Source organism: Equus caballus, chromosome 17 (assembly GCF_041296265.1).
Source record: "Equus caballus isolate H_3958 breed thoroughbred chromosome 17, TB-T2T, whole genome shotgun sequence".
Classification (NCBI taxonomy): domain Eukaryota; kingdom Metazoa; phylum Chordata; class Mammalia; order Perissodactyla; family Equidae; genus Equus; species Equus caballus.
In genome coordinates this window covers 65,716,316-65,737,279 of record NC_091700.1, presented here as the reverse complement: position 1 = coordinate 65,737,279, position 20,964 = coordinate 65,716,316, and the positions used below count along the sequence as shown (strand labels likewise).

General features: G+C 35.0%; 1 protein-coding gene across 1 annotated transcript in view; it reads left to right on the top strand.

Annotated features, from left to right (window-relative positions):
- DACH1 (dachshund family transcription factor 1) overlaps positions 1-20,964 on the top strand; it is a 407,110-nt gene that overhangs the window by 196,558 nt on the left and 189,588 nt on the right. The window lies entirely within an intron of this gene.

Genomic DNA, 20,964 nt, shown 5'->3' with positions numbered 1-20,964 from the left:
ACAAATCTAGTTTGAATTCTGACTGCCCCATTTGTTAGTTGTGTAATTTTAGGCTGTTACTTATCCCTTTGCATTTCATTCTCCTCATCCCAAATAGTATGTGTGTGTGTGTTTACGCATACACACATACATACTCTACATTCTATAGATGTAGTACAATTATTAATATAGTGCTTACTATAGTTTCAAGTAGCCAATACTTTATAAATGGTGAATCTTTTCATGTTTTCTGAAAACTCAACATAATTTGCCAATTCTGAAATATCTTTTATAACTCTGAGAAAATAGCATTTAGAAGAAATGATAGTAAACACTTTTAGAAGTATGTTTTCTTTTAAAACAGTAATCTCTTGATATTTATAGGTAGACAGATATAGACAGAATGTATATAGAGAGAGGGATATTCAACCTAAGGCTTTGTTTCTGCAGCCGTAATGTGCCAATATTTCAAGCATATCGGGAAAGAAAAGCACTATAAGGGAAAGCTGTAAGAAGGCGATGGCAGCCTAGTGGGGGAGATAACTGCAGGTGGCAGGTGTAAACATTACCGGAGGTAAAAGCCTGCGGGACCTTGGCAGTACTGTTGCCACCCTTGCTCTGCGTCTGCAAAGTGAACTAGCCTTCCGAGATAAGAGGAAATGGCCAATTAGGGAGCAGCAGTAGCACTGAACTTAGTGACAATCATACTTCACTCAGGCTCAGGTTATTTTTGTTGTTCTTTTTTAGAGTTTACTTGTAATTCTTCGGTAAATGCAGGGTGTCGACTTTAGAACCAGCTGATGTTTTTAGGTGCTGGGGTTAGCGTTTTTTCTTGCGAGTAAATTTGGAAGAGTATGTTTCTTTCGTACATGAATTTAGGGGCTGTGTTCATTGTGCTGATTTTTCCAGAGGACTTGGCTAATGGAGGTGAAATTTGTCATCTGAGGGTAGGTTGATCATATGAAAATGTCATTTCATGGGTTAAAATTGGTCAAACGTCAGCAATTTCATACAGTTCAACCAAATAGGTGATTTTGTTAAGTTTAAGAATCTGGACCTAGGTTCTGTAGCAAGACTGAGTCTCATTTATCTTGAGTTGTGAGAATATTGGGTAAATTGTTGACCCTTTAAACTAACTTCTTCAATTATTTACTGTATTGACTATCTCAGTCCACTTTTCTACATTTTCTAAATTTATTTTTGCTATAGTGTTTTCATTTATTCGTTCATTCAAAAACTGAATGCTTACTCTGTTGAGGGCATGAGAGAACAAAAAGATAATTTAATGAGTCATGGCCTCTACATTCAAGGAACTCCTAGTGTAATTGGACAAACTGGTAAACAAATAATTACAGTGTAATTCAGTAATATCTATGGTCGAGATTTCTGCAGAATTGAGAGGGTGACGCAGAAGAGGACATAATCAACTCTACCTCAGTGAATCAATAAAACTCTTCCTAGGAAGTGAAAATTGATGCTGGCATTTATGCATAGAAGAAAGGGGAGGATTCCTGGCAAAGAAAACAGTGAATGCAAAGGGATTAGACGCTAAAAATGAAGGCTAGTTCTCTGTGGTTTTACATCAAATATAAAGTGGGGTCAAAGTAGTGACTTGGTGACGTATCTGGAAAGGTAGATGAAGGACAGATAATGATAGCGTTAGTGTTGCTGTGAATATGATATTTGGATCTGTGCTGTAGGCAATAGGCAATGTTATCAACATTAAAGCAGAGGAATAGAATGACTTGTGTTATAGAAAGAGAAAGTCTGCAGTCGGGGAAGGGACTGAAAGAGAAAGAGAGCAGCTATTTATGAGAGTGCTGACAGAGAGTTGAAATTCATATTGGTATTCACACTTGATTTCTGATCACCTAGATGAAGAGGAGATAGCCTCACTTTTCCATGTGTGGCCTTCTGCCTTTCTGGTTCTAATGGCCAATCAATGATCTCATATGTAATCTTTACAATCGTGCATTTATTAGGTGCTTATGTCATATGAACCATAAATTGTAGTACAATCCAGCATGACAAATGCCAATTAAGTACTTCCTCAGAACTTCAGGGAAAAACTGACTAAGGGTTCATTCATTTATTCAATGTCTAGTCTATACCAGAGATAGCACTAGGGGCTAGTGATAAAATATTGAATAAGACATGGTGCCTGCCTCATGAATATATATTATAGATATAACCCTTCTGAACACATGAAAATCTGTGTATATGTGCATGCATGTGTATACGATACTAGTACAGATACAGCTTGCAGTTCCCTAAAATTATATTTCAAATATTTTCATAATATATTCAGAACATTATGATGCAAAGATATCTCAAACCTAAAAAAATGCATTGTTATATGAGTCCATTTTTTGATTTGCATTCTAAAAGATGTATTAAAGAAATGGAATCAAATTAGCCTATTAATTTACACCTTTGTTTAAATACCAATGATTCCAAATAATGCCAAAAACCAAAAGCAAACATTATTCTCACACGGAGTGCTTCCCCTGTTCAAGATGCTAACTCCTTCACCTATACTTTTGATGCTTTCTCTTTCTTCCTTCATTACTTGGCCCCTCTTTTTCACTTCTTCAGTCACTGTTTGCAATTAACATCATCCTTCTTCCCACCAATACACTCAATCCTTGATTACTTAAAGAAATGTGCACCTCAGTGAAGCTGTCTGGTTTTCTTCATCGGCCTTCTTGAAAGAATAATGTGCATTTGTTGCCTGGCTTCTTCTCATCTCGTTTGTCCCTGAACCCTCACAGTCCAGCTTCTGCACCATCTTTTCTGTGATGCTGTTCTCTTGAAAGCTGCCTCTGATCCTACCTTATCACTCCTATGTCTCCATCTACCCCTTATATATATAAGTAGGCCCAGGTGATTTTGGATTTTGACCACTTTTGCTGTGGCCTCCCATTTTTATTCTTTGGAAAACTTATTGACCCTTGACAGTTCCCTAAAACATATGTGGCTAACATCTATTCTCAAGCAATTGCTCCTCACCTCAAATGCAACATGCTCAAAATGTGAACTCCCAAACTTGAATTTTTCTCTGTTCTTCCTATTTCCTTTTTGTTTGTTTGTTTGCTGAGAAAGATTTACCCTGAGCTAACATCTGTGCCAATCTTCCTCTGTTTTCTATGTGGGTCACCACCACAGCATGGCCGCTGCCGAGTGGTGTAGGTCCGTGCCCGGGAACTGAACGCAGGCCACCAAAGCGGAGTGTGCTAAATTTAACCACTAGACCATGAGGCTGGCCCCCTTGCTATTTCTAATATTGGAGTTAGTTTATCACATATTCTTCCACTTTGGATGGTAACAATCATCTTTAATTCCTATTTTCCACACCTACAGTCTATTTAGAGATCAAATTTTCTTTCTGAAATCATCTGACACTTGGTCCCCTCCTTTTCATTCCTGCCTTCTTTTCCTCCCTAGCTCTGGCACTCTTGTGCTGGGACAAATACAGTGTTGACCTATTATAATGGCTTCTTTCTGACTCAATTTGTTCTTAATTTATCCTGAAGGAGCAAAACAAAGTTTAGATGGAAATACTTATTGATCCAATAAGAAAATTTATTTATTAATACCTATTGCCTTCCAGGCATGTATGTGTGTTTGTGTGTATATTTTTACATATGTACACACATGTGTATGCATAAAACTCTATTAGTTTCCTATTGCTGCTGTAATAAATTAAGACAAATTCAGTGTCTTAAGACAACATAAATTTATTATCTTACATTTTAAAGGTCAGAAGCCTGAATGAGTCTTACAGACTAAAATTAAGGTGTTGGCGGGACTGTTTTCCTTCTGGAGGCTCTAGGGGAAGATGATTTCCTTGCCTTTTCCAGCTTCTAGAGGCCACCACATTTCTTGGCTCATTGGCCCCTTTCCCCATCATCCAAGCATATCACTCCAACTGCTGCTTCCATCATCACATCTTCTTTCTCTGACTTTGACCCTCTTGCTGCTTTTGTGATTATGTTAGACCTTGCAGAATATTCCAGGACAAATTTCCCATCTCAGGGTCCTTTAACTTAATCACATCTGCAAAGTTCCACTTGCCATGTAAGATAACATATTTACAGGTTCCAGGAATTATGATATCTCTGTCAGTGAATGAAGTTGCACATTATCCTGTCTCCCATGATAAGTTAATCTTCACTACAACTCTAACAATAGATATTATTATGCTTATTTTATAGATGATGGAATTGAGGCTCAGAGAAGTGCAGTTCAGCTAGTAAGTTATGTGTTCAGTATCTGAACTGAGATCTGTCACATTGCTTCTTCTATGCAATTCCCAATTTAATTGTGCCAAATACTATTTTAGATATTGGGTAATATAACTACTCCAAACAATAAAATTATCGAAATACATGTCTAATTGGTAGGGCTGTAACTCCAGTACATAGACATTGCCACATATGGTGCTCTGAGGAAGTCCAACAGCTTGGGAGAGAAGCCTGGGGGCTGGGAGGGTTGTGGGTCCACACTGCTCTGACCAAGATACTTCCCTCCTTAAATACCATCCATTTCCCAGAGCATGAAACTCTATTGAAATGGCATTAAAGCACATTTATGAAGTGACATCAATCTTCCTTTTCAAGTCTGTGTCCTACTAGTCTCCCCACCCAATGTTTCTTACCCTGTATTATCAATGTAAGTCCAACGTGTTCCCAACTTTGTCACATTGCTCACTTTTTCTTTTTTCTTTTTACCTTGAAATATTCTTTTTTCTCAGTTCTATCAACCAAGTCTCTACCTATATTTTGAGAGTTGTCTCAAATACCACCTCCTACCTGAAGCTTTCCTGAATACCTTAGCCCAAATTAATCTTCATGATCCTGAGTTATAAAAGAAGCACTGTGTATTTCTAATACAACTCACACATTCTCTCATGTTATAGATAATTGTAAATGTGTCTGTCTCCTCAACCAAATGATAACTTTGTTCCTCCCTCCCTTCCTTCCTTTCTTTCCCTTCTTTTCCTCTTTTCTCCCTTTTTGCCTGCCCTTCACGTCTTCATTTTCTTCTTCTTTACTGTCTTCATAACTTTCTTCAACACATAATAAGCATCTCCTTCATGTTGATCACTGTTTTCAGTGCTGACAATGTGTCCATGTACAAGACAAATGCAATCTCTACCCTGATTGAGTTTACAGTTTTAAGGGCAGGGTCATGTTGTACCCATGTTTTTATCCTTTTTAGTCCCTGGAACGTATTATGTACTTAAGCAATTATAATTTGAATTGAATATCTATGGGAATTGAAATTTAACTGGAAACTCCCACAATCATAGCTACTCACAGACTTTCAAAAGACCCGTGATAATGGTTCTTTACTGAAATTAAGAAATATTTGATTGAGTGCCTATGTTTTCATTATGCTTTTCCTACTGAGATTGCATATTTTATATTATAATGATTACCAAAACTATATTGCATATTTTGTATTACGATTACCAAAACTGTGTTTTGTAAAGATTATATAATAGTCAGTTCAAATGATCTTGCAAGTTTTTAGTGGCAATAAAAAGTACTGAGATACTTAGGTAATTGCCAGTGAATTTTTCCTGATTTTAATGTTTTACTTTTCATAAGCAAGTGTCAGAACCAGTTTTGTTTGTATGTTTCTTGCACGTAGGTCTTAAAACTTGAATTAAATTAAAATAATTTATCATAAGAATTATTAGCATCAAATAATTCATACAAATTTATTATGACAAAGATGCATTGTCAATTTTAGTTACACTGTGAATAAATGTATATGTTGAAAGATCATACGTAGTTGTCAACTTTTATCAGAATGCCTTGATAATAATTAGAATTCAGGAAGACAGAGTGTAGAGTCTCTTAGAATTCTACAAGTCTCTGATTTCCTGTTTTAAAAGTTGATTTGGTCTCCCATTATCACACAGAAGAAAAGGTAGGACTATTTCTTGTTTATAAATACAGTCGTGCACCACATAACGACATTTCCATCAACCATGGACCGCTATGACAGTGGTCCCATAAGATTAGTACCATTAGCCTAGGTGTGTAGTAGGCTATATCATCTAGATTTGTGTAAGAACACTCTATGATGTTTGCACAATGACAAAATTGCCTAATGACGTATTTTTCAGAATGTATCCCTGTATTTAAATGACACATGCCTGTATACTTAAAACAGATTATTTACTGTGTGCCCTGAAAATCCAAATATCTCATTCTTTTTTAGAATAATATACTTCCTTAATTTAAATCACACTTTAGACATTGAAAACTAAGTATTTTAACTTCTATTCAGTAAATCATATCCATGGGTATATGTGATTGAAGCTTGATGTTGAGAGCAATAAGTAAGGAAATGGGAACAAATTATACTTTTCTGAGAACAGGTATGTTTTATTTAGATAGTAGACACCCATCTGGTGAATTGCTGCTACAAGATACTGAGTACTGTTTATATACTGTATTACTTGACCATTAGAAATTTCCTGAGTAACAAAACTTGCCACTGACCATGAAACCAATGCAATGGTAGTTGTAACACTGTGACGTGAACTTGGTGTGTATTGATTTATTTTTTCTTAAGAAATAATGGGTAAATAGCTATGGTATTATTAGCCACTTGGACCTTCTTTTATTTATCCTCCACTATTCCTGGATATGCCAGTATGAATAAACAGTAAGTATAAAAAAAGAGTAAATATATTTAGAGGGTCAAGTATGTGTTTAAAGAACCTATGTGTGTGTGGTGGTGTAGCTTTTTATAAAGGTAAAATTGCTTGGTCCGTCAGTGGAGAAACAGAGATTCTAGCTTGGTTCTGTCTCTATTCATAACGTGAGTCTGGGTTAGAGAAGATGATTTCCAAGACACTACCAACTCTTATGTTTAAATCTGATAATTTAGTGACTGTGTGTTTAAAATCTTATTCTTTGGAATTTTTATTAGACAATGTTGCTTATGTCCATGTAGCTGGATCTCTTTTGAGGTGACTTTACCATAATACGATTCTTGTAATAAAATATCCTTGGAGTCAAGATGTATGTGTAATGATAGTATGTAATGTAATGATAATATGAATCCGTTTGTGTTTTTTGCAAAATGTATATTCCTTTTGATTAGAACATGAATCAAGAGTCAGTCTCCATCATCTTAAAATCATTTTGCATATGATATTGAATTACAAACATTAGTGTCTTTTGATGCCAGAAGACAATAACAATAGGCTGTATATCTGAAGTTCTTATATTGTGTATGGTTGAAGTTCATTACGTGTACTCCTTCATTTAATTTTCATAACCACCATATCATATAGGTCCTTTTATCAGCCGCATTTCCAGGGAAGTTAATTGAGCTGTCTAAGGTCACTTAGTCAGTTGTGGATGCAAATTTTATATAATTTTGAAATTTGATCTGGAGTTCATCCATGCAAGTACTTATAAAACAAAATTCTTTATGAGGAATATATTTTTCTACTGAGTTCCTTCATTGATCCTGGAAATACAGTTGAAGGAGCAGATTTGTGGGAGTGATGTCATGGCCCTGGCTCTGCCCTTTGTTCTGAATGAGTAGTGGCAGCTCTGTCAGTAGTGGGGATAGTAATGCCAAAAAAAGGCAGGGAAGGACCTGCTTTGATGGAATGATAGCAAAACAAAGAAAGGAAGGAAATTGTCATCATGGAACACCTTTGCACATTTTTCACACATCCTATGTCATTTAATGTTCTCACCAGCTCTGTGAGACACAGGCAACACAATCCTCTTTATTATCACTGGGGGAAAGTTAACTGAAGCTGACAGAAATTAGATCTTGCAAACAGAAGCCATCTACCTAATGACAGAGAGTGGATTGAAACTCAGATCTAGACTGCAAAGCCTAAGTTCTTTGTCCTATATCATATTTTTGCTATTGCTCTCAATTTTTAAACTTTATTACAAGTTTCCATTTTACTGGGGATGATACCAAAGATGGAAGTGAAGAAGAGGCCAAACAGCACTGACATGGCAGTAAATATGTGTACCCTTAGAAGCTGCTGTTGCCTCTCTCTCCCCTCAGTCCTCTCTCTCACTAACTTCCCTCGCTTGAGCTCTGCAGTTGCTATTCCAAGTTTTCCTACACCAGTCTGCATCCTTAAGAAGGAAGAACATGAGGCAATACTTCTAGTACTGTATCAAAGCATGGAGTACTATCACCACTAGTTTTAGCCGTCTCATGGTCCACAGAAAATGTTTAAATGTCTATTTGATATAACTCAAAAAATAATCAGTTCCTTGGTGTTACGTTACGTAGCAGTTGTCTTGTATGTATTTGTCCGGCAATCAAATGAAGGACAGCATCTTATTATACATTCCATAGGCGTGCCATCTTATTTTTATTCTATAGTTATCTCTAGCTAGAGGTGGAAAAGGAAACTCAAAGCAATTGAGTGCTATTTCATGTTTCTGTTCCTGGTAGTTCTAAATATAAAAATCAAGGTCACTATTATAATTTTATGGAACTTTTCTGTACAAGGACTTCATTACTATGAGAAGTAAAATAGTACCTTGAGAAAAACAATGATGTTATCCTCTGAATCTTGGTATATGTTAACTGTTGCGCAAGCTTGGGAAAGATTTAAAATGATAGGAGATATGGAATAGCAATGTAATTGGGCTTCTATTTGAGGCTGTTAACTATTTTCTTCAATATTCCCCAAGAAGCTTTTGTTATAGACCTTGTTGGTTGCTTCCCAATAACCACTTATCATTCTCTTTCTTTATAACAAAATCCTAATTTTATTGAGGAATTCACATTTTTCCTCCAACTTTGTGCCTAAGAGGACTCAGTCCCATGTTCCATCCCAGATGTGAGTCCTGGTAACCTCTTTCTCTGCCTATGATTTGTTGGGAATTATCAGGTGATGCAATTATGCCTAATGAGTTATGAGAGGTGAGCCTGTAGGATGTCCCCTGGGAAACGCTTCCTTGGGGGATAAAAAGAAATAAATATATAGAATAAACAGCTCCTCGCTTTTTTTCTTGGATACCTAGAATTGTTATGGCCAACTTGCTAACTTGGAAGTATTTCTCAATATATTGAGGATAGCAGAAAGGAAATATGGAAAGAATTTGGTTCCTAGACATTGTTGACCTACTGATTTAACCAACTCTAGTTGTGTTCCTGGAATATTTTTTAGGACTACTATGTTTTTAGGATTATATATTTATTATTTAATTTGAGGATTTTTCTTACTTGCTCTCTACTTCCCACCCAGCTTCACAGCTTATGCTTTACAATGTAGTGATAAAATATGTCAAGACTTCATATTTGTGACTACATATGCAGACTGTTTCAGTTGTCATCCAAGTATCATTTTAATTAACATGTTTATAAAGTGACTTGATAGTGTCAGATGAGAGGCTTTAAGTAAAAAATCATTTTCAGGGGCTAGCCTGATGGCACAGCAGTTAAGTTTGTGCATTCCACTTCGGTGGCTTGGGGTTTGCTGGTTCGGATCCCGGGTGTGGACCTTCGCAGTTCTTATCAAGCCATGCTGTGGCAGGCGTCCCATGTATAAAGTAGAGGAAGATGGCCACAGATGTTAGCTCAGGGCCAGTCTTCCTAAGCGAAAGGAGGAGGATTTGCAGCAGATGTTAGCTCAGGGCTAATCTTCCTAAAAAAAATAAATAAAAAATCATTTTCATACTTAACACTATAAACGTGGCATCCAAACATAAAATCATAATTTGGCAATAGCCTCAGGTATTTTTAATGCTACTCATGCCTTTCCTGTTTTCTACTCATCTACTTTTTGCTTAGCAGTTTCTATGAGATGCTTGGATTTTGGGAATAGTATATTTTCTTTGCTTTGTGAAATTTATTAGAATACACAATAAAATGGAGATTTTATTGCAGTTACCTTTCAGAGCTTTATCAGAGTGTATTTATTGCTGCAAATGCAGACCTAGAAATTATTCCTTTCTCACTAAAATGTTCAAGTGTGGCATTCTTACCATTATTGCAAATTCAGGTACATTGGATACAACAAAATAATATGGAAGTTTTTTCACTAAATGCTACATATATGTTGCTTTTCAGATATTTTTAGTGTGCTTTTGAACACTTTGAAATTTTCCATGTGACTAAATTTGGCAAATATATGGATCAACTTTCTTTGTAACGATGACCAAATTTGTAGATATTACTCACATTTTCACATAAAAATGGAGAAAGCCAGAGGAATGGGTCACTTCTAAAATACTTAGCTTTTTTATGACATACATTAGATTCCTTGTTATTATCAACACTATTGTTGTCTTATTAGTAACTTTTTAGGAGCTGAAGAAAATTATTTGCTATGACTGTCTCATTATTTGGAAGAAAAGCTATTGGAGAAGTTTTATGTCTGTTTGTGGTCTTGCTAAACTGGAAAGGGCATATTCCAGTCTCAGAGGCTTTTCTTGAAGGACGTACAAGCCAGAGCTCAGTGTCTGAGTTTGTTTCCAAACTTGAATTTCTCGAGTTTCAGGGAGACAGACTTCTGTTAGGCCACCAGGCTAGCACAGCAATGTTTAGATATTATTTCAATCAAAGAACTGTGTTCCATTACGCTAGGATCTATGTCAAGCTGTGGATTAGGTTTAAAAACCAACAAAAGCTCCTGGTGGTTGAAAGATTATAAGTATTTTGCTACATTACTGCATTGCAGGCATGAGCACGTTCTTTCAGCATTTTAGAGTTTCACAATGTTACAAGTAATTAATTGTGTCTATCTAGCTAAAACACTAGTCAGTTACCGTCTGCACTTTTAATAAATCCTTTGAATTCCCTTGATCTTTCTTTTTTCTTATCCTCTCTGTGTACTGTAGCACAACTTTCCCAAACCCATAAAACTTTGATTAATGAAATAAAGAATTAGATTGGAGATACCTGTTTTTGTTACTTTCTCATGCTTCTTTGACCTTGAGGTCACTTTCTAAATGCACCTCAGCCTTTTTCAAAAAGGGTAAATGAAAAAGCTGAAGTTATAAAGCATGCTCATCCTTGCTATTATTAGATTATTTATCCAACAAGGTATGTAACTAGCCATTCACTATATACATTCAAATATAGTGTTTCTTTTTTGGAAAGAAAGAAAGATTTCTTCATTTTTCTTCTTTTCTTCATTCTTTTGCTCCCCAACTATATGCGTGCACACAAATTAGGTAGAATTAAGTGGGGCAAAAAAAACATTGTGCTTATCAACTGCTCTTTTGACGAAGTTTTTCCTTGTAACCTTTGAGTAGCTATTCATGGTTTCTTGCATGAAATCAAAACCTACTCATTGATTCTAAAACTCTCTACTAATTAATGAAAACTAATTATCTCAATTTGCTTCAGATTCTGATATCCAGGTTTAACTATGTTTTAGAAACCCCTGTTTTTTATTCTCAATATTCTATGTGTAAAATTTCACATTTTTTTTCCATTTTGAAATCATGTTACATTGTCTTTAATCTCTATGTTTTCCACTTTCTCCTAAGTCTCTCTCACTACTCTTGGCAAATACAGGAAAGAAGCAGAGCTGCTGGTATAAACGTGCTTCATCCTTGACCCCAGTAGAGCTCATTGCTTCCCAGCTGTGCAGAGCGTATTTCTTAGTAGGGAGCCTGGTTTTGCTTTCACCTGGTGCTGCCAGTGTAAGCAGCTATCATGTTCGGATTCAAAGGTGGCCAAGATAGCATCCTGGGGACATGTCCCTGGAATGAAGTAGAGCTCAGTTGTGTCCAAATGCTACTAGGTAGGAAGAGGGTTGGGTGCCCTGCTGCGAGCATTGTGATTTGTGGATAGAATCTGGCAGGGGGGTCCTGTTAGGAGCACAGAGCCAGCCCTCCTTTTTCTGTTTGAGAAGATCTAAAGAAAGATGCAGAGCATGGCTTCTTTCCTTTTTCACAGCTTATGCAAACTCTTTTGGTGACATGAAGATCTACCTTATTTATGCTGTGGTGTGGCGACAAAGATGTGGGAAGTAAGGCCATGATAACCTTTATACTCAATATAGTGCCTCCTGAAAATATGGGAGATTAGTTCAGAAGAACTCAGTTCATTTTCTTCTCTAGAAAATACTGAAAGAAAAACTACCCACAGGCCATTGTTGGTTGAGAGTATCTGCTAAAAAGATAAACTTGTTTCTCTTAAAAATTGTTGTTAATTGCATAACAATAAAATGAATTATTTTGCTACTAGTGTTTTTGTTTCTGAATATAAAGGAAGGATTTTTTTGTACTAAAACAGGGTAGATAGTACATAAATAATGTACTTATTTGCAAGACATTTAATGAATATCAAACCTACCATGGACTTTGGGCAGTGATGGTGAGATTATGGGGCATCCTGTTTTGCTAGCAGGAGACTACAATTCAAGAGTTGTAGACAACAACATGTCTTCCTCCTTTTTTCAGTTTTACATTTAGCTAGAGAGATTGTTCTCTAAGATTCGACACCTAAAGAATGCATTTTTTTATATTGTTCAAAGCTGACCTCTGCTTTTAGAAAAGTTTATCTGCACTTTTTCATCTGTTTAGAAACATACATTTTTGGTTAAAAGATCGAAGACAATCTCTCTTTGTCCTTTTTTTTTTTTTTTCCTGAGCTAGGGAGGTTGAGATAAAAAAGAATGACTGCCTTAAAAGTCACACATGGCTGTAATTTAAGATTTTTTTCCTCTCATTGTCCGTAACAGTTGAAAGAAACCTTCAATGAAAGTTTATTAACTAGGCCAATGCCTGAGGCAATAAAGGTTCATTTATTACCAGTTTCTTGGCTGTTTTTCTTCTTCTATTTTTCGGTTAAACTCATAGCGTAAGATAATACTTCACAAAATTAAACCTTTGACCTTCTGTAGAGTTAAGTCTCCTTTGATTAGATAAAGTAACAATTTATGGTCCAGCATGAGGTTGCACATGAAATGAATAATGCAATAGACTCCGGGTGGACCGAGAATCTATTGCTTTTGAAAAGATGAATGCTCTTTAAAGGGGGAAAAGTCTGCTTAAGTGTGTTGTCTTTATTCAGTATGCACTTTAGCAATATTTCAAAAGGCTTTACCTCCAAGATAAAGTTATGTCTGAATTTTCTAATTCTCGTAAGAAAGATGTATGTTAAAAATACTGCAAAAGGCTTTTGTAACTCCTTGCAGGATTGTCATACGAGTGATTATACTACATATTCCAAGTATTACAAGGCTGAGTTATAAAATCAAATAATTACATGAGAAAAATGACCACTGAATTTACAAGTGGAGTTTTATAATGATGAGACAGTTAGAATATTATAATTTGTGATAACATTATAAGTCACTATTAACCTCGCTCAAAGCAAAATGGTATTTAATAACTTTTACCAACAAGAAGCAGAGTAACAATAATAAAATATAGTAATAATACTAACAGGGTCTTAATTTTTAAACTAATGCATGGGAATTCAGTTTTTGGTAATTATGATGTAGCAAAGTTTGTGAATAACAGTAATGTTTTTAATTTTCCTTTGCTTTAGCCGTGTTATAAATTCGAAATGCCATAACTCATTGCCAAGAGCGATTCGATATGACTTTCCAGATATTCCTCTCATTTTTCTATGTGTTGTTTTCAAAACTTTTCGGGAATATAGAGAAAAACCTCTAATCCATCAATGAAAATATTTTATTGGAATTTCCTAATTACTACAGAAGAGATACAATTCCTTTCAGACTCAAAATTTATGCTTATTTCTATCTCCAGCCCAGGGAGAGAGAGAAATGTGTACATAGTACAAGTCCATGTTTCTCACAAAGCTGCTGTGATTACCTGGTTGTTTAAATTAGTAATCAACATTCAACAGTTGAATGCTTGAGAGAAGTGTTTTAGCATTAGTTTGGTTCTTTTTCAATTAGCTTAAATTATTTAAGGTGAATAAATCTACTGCAGTGATTTAGTTTCTTTTAATAGAATCTCATGATACAAGATAAATTAGGTCAAGAGAAGCCATTGGATCAGTATAACTACAGACTTTGCTCCTAAAATGAAGAGATATAAAGAAAATTGAAGATTTGCTATGATTTACTATTTTGAAGTAAAGTAAAATGTTCTCTCAGAATTCGCAAAAGACTCACATTTCTTGCCATGTTAGGAATTAAGTGATTCTTTCTGTTGGAATGATTTTTGCAGCAAAAAAAGAGAAATGAATAATATAATACTAACCATTGGTAATTCTCCCTTGACACCTACCTGCTCTGTTCCTAGGTGGGCTGCATGGACTATACTATTCAAACCTCAGATGGGACATAGTTTTAAACATAGACAGCATTTATTTCTTGAACAAGAAAGTGTAAGGTTGCCTCAAAATCAGACAATTTAAGTAACTTGTCTAAGTTAGACTCAAAAAACTTAGTAACTTGACTGTGATTCCAGAGATGTGCCAAGATAAAAGTTTCATCTATTCAACAGCTCTAGGAGATGACAGTCACTTAAGACTATGGATTATAAACCCTATTTCTTTTGAATCTTCCTTATTGCATACCATTATCTATTTTTCTAAATTAATCAGGATTGTACTTTTCCGTAGTCCAACTTTAAAACTGCAGTCAAAAACCTACAGTTCCAAGCACTACAATTGGCCTATCACCATTCACATTTTCCCTGTAATGAAATGAGGGAAATATCTACCTGGTAGGCAAATTATGGAGGTTCAGCAAGATGTTGCTATAAATGCAAGAACCTAATGACAAAGGAGTGAATACATTGCCTCAACTAATCCTTCGGTTTCTGTTGTTGTTCAGTGAATATGGCTGTATATTGTTCCCAATCCTGATCCTGACCTCTATCTAGAATGTGTGTATATGTGTGTGTGTGTCTAAATATATTTCTTTCTTGAGTCTTTTCCTTGAAAAAAGTTTATCTTACTATATCAGAAAAATTCTGTGGCCACATCTTCTCATTGGATAATGCCCCTCAAATAAGACATACATGTAAAAATAGTCACCTCTATTACTCTTTTTTCTCATCTCCTCTTCTTGTCTCACCAAGAAGCACACACTGACAGAACCCCATTCTATCTGGATTCTGGAAAAAGAAAAAAAAGAGAGGCTTACTGAAGTATCAAAGGATTTAGAAGAGGATTTACATGGTATTGAGAAAAGTAGGAGAACATTGGGAGAGATTATTCTTAGGCTAAAATGCCAATGGGGTGACTTTTTTGCAGGAAATTAAATTTATGACACCGTTTCCTCTTTTCACTTATACTGCCTGAACTGTCACCAATAAACTGACAAGTAGTCTCTTTAAAAAACATTCTTTCAGAATGCCATACACTGTCAGTTATTCTCAGCTAGTAAGAGTCACCTGCCTGGAGTCAATGCATTGAGCAAGTTGGGGTGATGAGTTGTGTAGCTAGTAAGAAGTATTGGGCCTTAGACAAACATGAAGATACCTAATGCCCAGTTTACTGGAGAATGGAATCATAAGAAATAATGAAAAGGATGCTTTAAAGAAAATTAGAGTCAAAGTTTATCTATTTCAATTTCTTTATATTTAGAATTTGTTCTATATTCAAGATATACACAGGAAAACAATTTATTCACTCTTCTCTTTTTCATTGTTGTGCCATATTTAAGATATAGGATTCAGATTAACATTATAAATCCTGTATTTCACCAGTAGAACAGGTTAAAAGTTTTCTGCATAAAGTTGAATGACCATTGTTTCTGTGGCAAATACATTCTAAATTCTAAAAGACTGAATCACAAATGAAGATTTAGATTAGGTTTCTAAGTGGAGTCAACCTATACTTGTGACATCATCTGAGAGTCTATTACCTTGACTTCCTATGCAATCCATGAGCTACTTGGGCAAAGGGGAGTGATTTCCTTTCAATGATTCCACAGTTTACTGTATTCTGTACTTTTCTTTTTGCATTTATTGACAGAGTCAGTGTGGTCAACGCTGAACTGGGAGTTGGGGGAATTGGGAATACTTGATCATTATTTAATGGTATGACTTTATAGAAATGATTAACCTCACTGCCCCTAAGTTTTCATTATTAGTAAAATAAAAGGGTCACATTAGATAAAGTCTTTCTCATCTCCATGTTTTATAAGTCTAAACCCCAAACGGCTGTTAAGAAATATTTCTCTAAAAGTGGCAATGTTAACAGATGGAGTAAAAGTGAAAGTGATATTCAAGACCTGGTTGTGCCAAGTTCAGCTTTTCATAAATTACCTATTTGCTTCTTTTAAACCATAATAATTTTAGCTGATTATGTTTCAGCCTGATTCTATGAGTTACTGATCAGAAGTCGAATGTTTCAAAAACTTCCATGGAAATTCCTCAGTAATTTACACATGGCCAAATGACATCCCCATGGTGTTCCCTCACCCTGACTTCACTACTGCTGTTACTTTCTTCACTCTGGGAGATTGTGATTTTAAGCTATTCAGAATAAGAATGCTAAATTTGATGTATTAGTCATTATCAATATTATAGTAAACTCTTTCTGTACATTTCTCTAAATTGTTGGGGTTTTTGTTAATCCAAACATTTAAAAAAAACTAATTTAATCAATTGAAAAAGTGAAAACTAGTATATGGAGTGTTTCCATTAATGGCCTCAAAGATCAATTTTCCTTTCTGCTGTAGAATATAAATGTGTTTCAAAGGGCAAGAAAAGTCAGTCTAATGGACATCAGGAGACAAATTTACACTCAAAATCTTCAGTCTACCCTGATTTACAATCAAGTTACTTATTCTAGTTGCTTATTATTTCTGTTATTTAGTCATTTTTAAGGGTGAGGACAGGCATGTTCCAATCACAATTTTCATTTATTTAGAGAGTATTGCGAAATAAAATGACTGTGAAAGCTTCTGTCAGTTTTTTAGACAGCTGGTATTTAAATAAGGATAGGAAGAAAACAGGGTGAAAAAAAAGGTCCTGGTATTTTCAAGTTGTTATACTGAGCCAAGAGTTCTTCTAAGACTTGGAGTAATTTCAGTTGAGTTGTAATTCAAAGTCATATGGAGTTTACAATGCACCTTCAACAGAGTTTTGCAGAGTCTATAGGAACTGTCAGGAGCAGAAAGATTACTTCACAGTAATGACTGTTGAACTGAACTATGCTTTTTGATGTTTTACTTTCTGAATTGAACTGCTGGACAAGATTAATTGCACACAGTGAGAGTTTTAAATGAATGACTATATAAAACATTAAGTTTCTTTGTATGCCACTTGGGGGAAAAAAAAGCTAGGTTTAAATGAATAAATGTATTTAATGCACGAAATGCCTGGGCTAATTTTAAAATTCCTTTACTAACACCCTTTATTGAAAATAGAAACTCGCTTTATTCATCTGTCTTGGTTATATTGCTCTGGTTGAAGTAATTTAATATTCCTGCTTTCCACTAATCTTCTAGTTCAACAGAAGTAAACAATAGGTTTCATAAATTAAAAATACACTCTTCTGAACATGGTTATAAGATTAAAAAAACAAGGCTGTAAACATTTATGACTGAAACAAACTAGATTGTTCAAATACTGCCATGATGTATCATGTATATCAATATGGCACTGATATCAGTTAGAATGCAAACAAGGTTTTAAATGATGTGCCCTTCATTTCAGCTGGAGAATCCGCTTCACACCATCTGCCTATCAGATGGTTAGGAACCAGGACTGCGTATTAATGCCACATGTTCGATTTTCCTCCTTCTTGTAATGGTTAGATTCATATTGCTAATAGCTGTGCATAAGCACTGTCGATGAAATTTCTGTGACGGTGGAGTGATGAGATATTTATAAGCCGCCTGTCTCCTTGAATAATCAGTAGGAAGAATGCCAGACATAAATAACTTATCAATTCCAGAATATTAATAATAACTACCATTGGCTATAATCTACTGCATGTTTAAAATGGTTTCTTCTAAATTTGGGCAAAGTGACATAGTCTAATAAAAAGTCTATCATATGGAAGCTTTGAATGCTTACTATCTCTTGCATATAACTCATTTTATTTAACCATTAAGTTTAGGGAAATGCATTTTATATGGAATGTGATGTAAAAGTAGACAACGTATCAAACATTTGGAAGTCATCTTGATGTCTTTGAAACCAAAGATCAAAGATTGAACCTTTCAAGTTAATGAGCAAACAAACAGATCAGAGAAAGAATTTGACAGCAATATGTCTCTTTTATTGATATTTATAATCTATAGTTGTAATCTACTCTTTATATTTAGGGGTACTAACTTATTTGAAATAAGTAGAATGGGGATACTTTTCCTTTTTTTAGAGAGAGCAATCAGGATTGTATAATGGCATTTGAAGGTTTTAAAGGATGTTTTGATAAAAGTTGAAAGCAGAAGAAAAATCCTATCTTTGCAAAGTAAAATACGGCTCTTAAGTGGTAACAATGCCTGCTTCCCTTCCAAATGATAAACCCATGGATTGGTTTTAAGATATTGATTTTGAGGTAGTGAAGGCTTTGTTATCAATATAGCACAGAGTGAAGATTTAGTGATATTTAGGGTAAATTTGATCAGTGTGGACTGGTAAGTCAAATGATTTGATAGAAGCGTGGTTTTTAGATCTCCATTTATCAAATGACTAAATTCTCACTCTACCCTATTAGGTAGTTTTTGTCATATTGCATTTTTGTGAGTAGCTAAACAAAGGTAAAGCTAAAGATAAGGAAAAGAGGGGTATTATGGGTTACTTGATAATATTTACTACTATTTGCAGAAGGATTAGTATGTGACCATGCTGTTGCAGACATTATTTCTCCTTTATTCTTTACAATACCCCTATGAGGTCAGAATTGATATCTCTGTTTTAAAGATGACAATTTTGAAGCCTTAGGAATTATATAACTTGCTGCAGTATCCCAGATAAATTTGATGCATGTTGTCCAATGTTTGTATGGCTTTTTGGAGTGCCTCTTCTTCAACCACCATCTATTTACTCCTTACATGATGGTGAATTTAGATAACTAGCAATTTCCAGGCCAGTTATTTATTCAGCAAGAAATTGGGAGCAACAAAAAATGAAAGTGAAAGTAAAAGTAAAAGAAATCTATAAGCCAAGATAAAAATAAAGAATTTCTAGTAGCCAGTTTTTTAAAAAAGCATAGAATTTGCTCTGAAGGAGCAGAGCAGAATGGAGCCCATGGCGATGAGTTTGTATCATAATTCAGGCAATAATATGACAAACTGTGTTTCTAAATTCTATGTAAAAATTATTCATTCTTATAAATTGCAAGCAATAGAGTTTGTGAAGATCAAATAAGAAAGAAAAAGAAAGCTAAATATTTTTGCATGATATAAAGTATATAGGCTTTAACCTAGGTTTAATGTATAGTTCCTTTCCTGAGGGCCAACTGGAGGTCCAGGATTACACAATATATGACTTATTATCCTTCCTCTGAAGGAAAACAACTTTTTTAAACAAAACATTTCTCAATCCATTATTTTATCGATGGCAAATAAATTTCAGGTATACATTAAAGTTTTCCCATTGTTGATGATAAAATTAGATTTAGAACCTTTTAAAATAAAAAGATACTACCTTTGACTTCTCAGTTCAGTACATGTTTTTGTCTTGGTGAATAAGACACTATAAATATTTTTTGAGAGTGTAAAAATGTAAGTTTGGTGAGGTAAAATAGATGGGTTAATCATTCCTTAGTGAAAGAGATCATTTATTTGTGTCCATCATATATATATATATATATATATACACATGCATACACATATATACACATAGATTTATGTATACACATATATATGTACACATGCATATGTATATATATAATTTTTCCATCAAAGAGAGAAAGAAATCTGGTGAAAAACTTACCAATTAAAGAATCAGGATGAATTACCCAAGCTTTTTAAGTAACAATTACGGTATATACCAAATAAATTCGTATGTGTAAGTGGTTGCTGGAGGCAATAACATACATGACTGCTGCATCAATAACATACGCAAGTGCTGTATTACCTGGCTGGCCTATTTGCTTCTGCTGCGTTAGGTTAAAGGTAAAAGAAGATTCATTTTTACAAAGTCTGCATCACACTAGAGCATTATGTCTCAAAACTCTGATTCCGTGGTCCAACCTGATTTTATATTTGGACAAGTTCCCTAGTTGCCCACTTTTGAAAACCACTGCAACGATGATCTGCTTGGTGAATAAGCTTTTGCAAGATGCAAACACACTTTAGTGTCAATTATTGTCATCAAATAATCTAAGGGCAGTGAACATCAGAATCAACCTGTTGAGAGGGAAAAACACAGATTCCTCAGTCCATCCCAGAGACAGAGTCTGTGAATGTGGCCCAGGGGAAGATAATCTCCAACTTCACCATACTTTGCAGCTGGATTTGATGTAAATTTATCACTTTGTGGAACACTGAACTACCTAGTTCTGAGGAAAAAATGGGCTGTTTTGATTGGGGAGAGTTAAAAGCAGTGGTAAACTTGCAGGATAATGTACTTCAAGGTAGGGTATTGAGGAAGGGTAAACACATCTCTACGAATCTGAGGCAAGGGGAGAGAGCTCTAAGAGAGAAAGCGTTAGGCAGGGAGATAATAGGGCCAGTGTTTACACAAGTAGACAATTCTTGATTACATAGAAAATGATTTCAGTTTTCTCTGTGACGTATAGACCAAAAACTAGAATTATTTTGTGGATTTATTACTTATTTTTCCAAGGCAACTTTATTAGGGAACAAAATATAGAATGAGATCTCTTTCTAAGGCAAGTGTCTAGATTCTAAGCTAAGTTTTTTTAGAGACAGCAAGTGGGAGGGGATTTGAGAATTACATCAGAGATTTGAAAGGGTCATTGCGAGGCCAAGAGGAAGTGCAATAAATGCAGGAGGGGTAAGCCTTTTGTGATTCTCTCCAGCCCTAGGCAGATGAAGCTTTGGAGAGTCATGCTTTATATTAAATTAATGAGATTTGCTACTCCTAGTATATTCACATTGATTGCAACATAAACATAATGTTT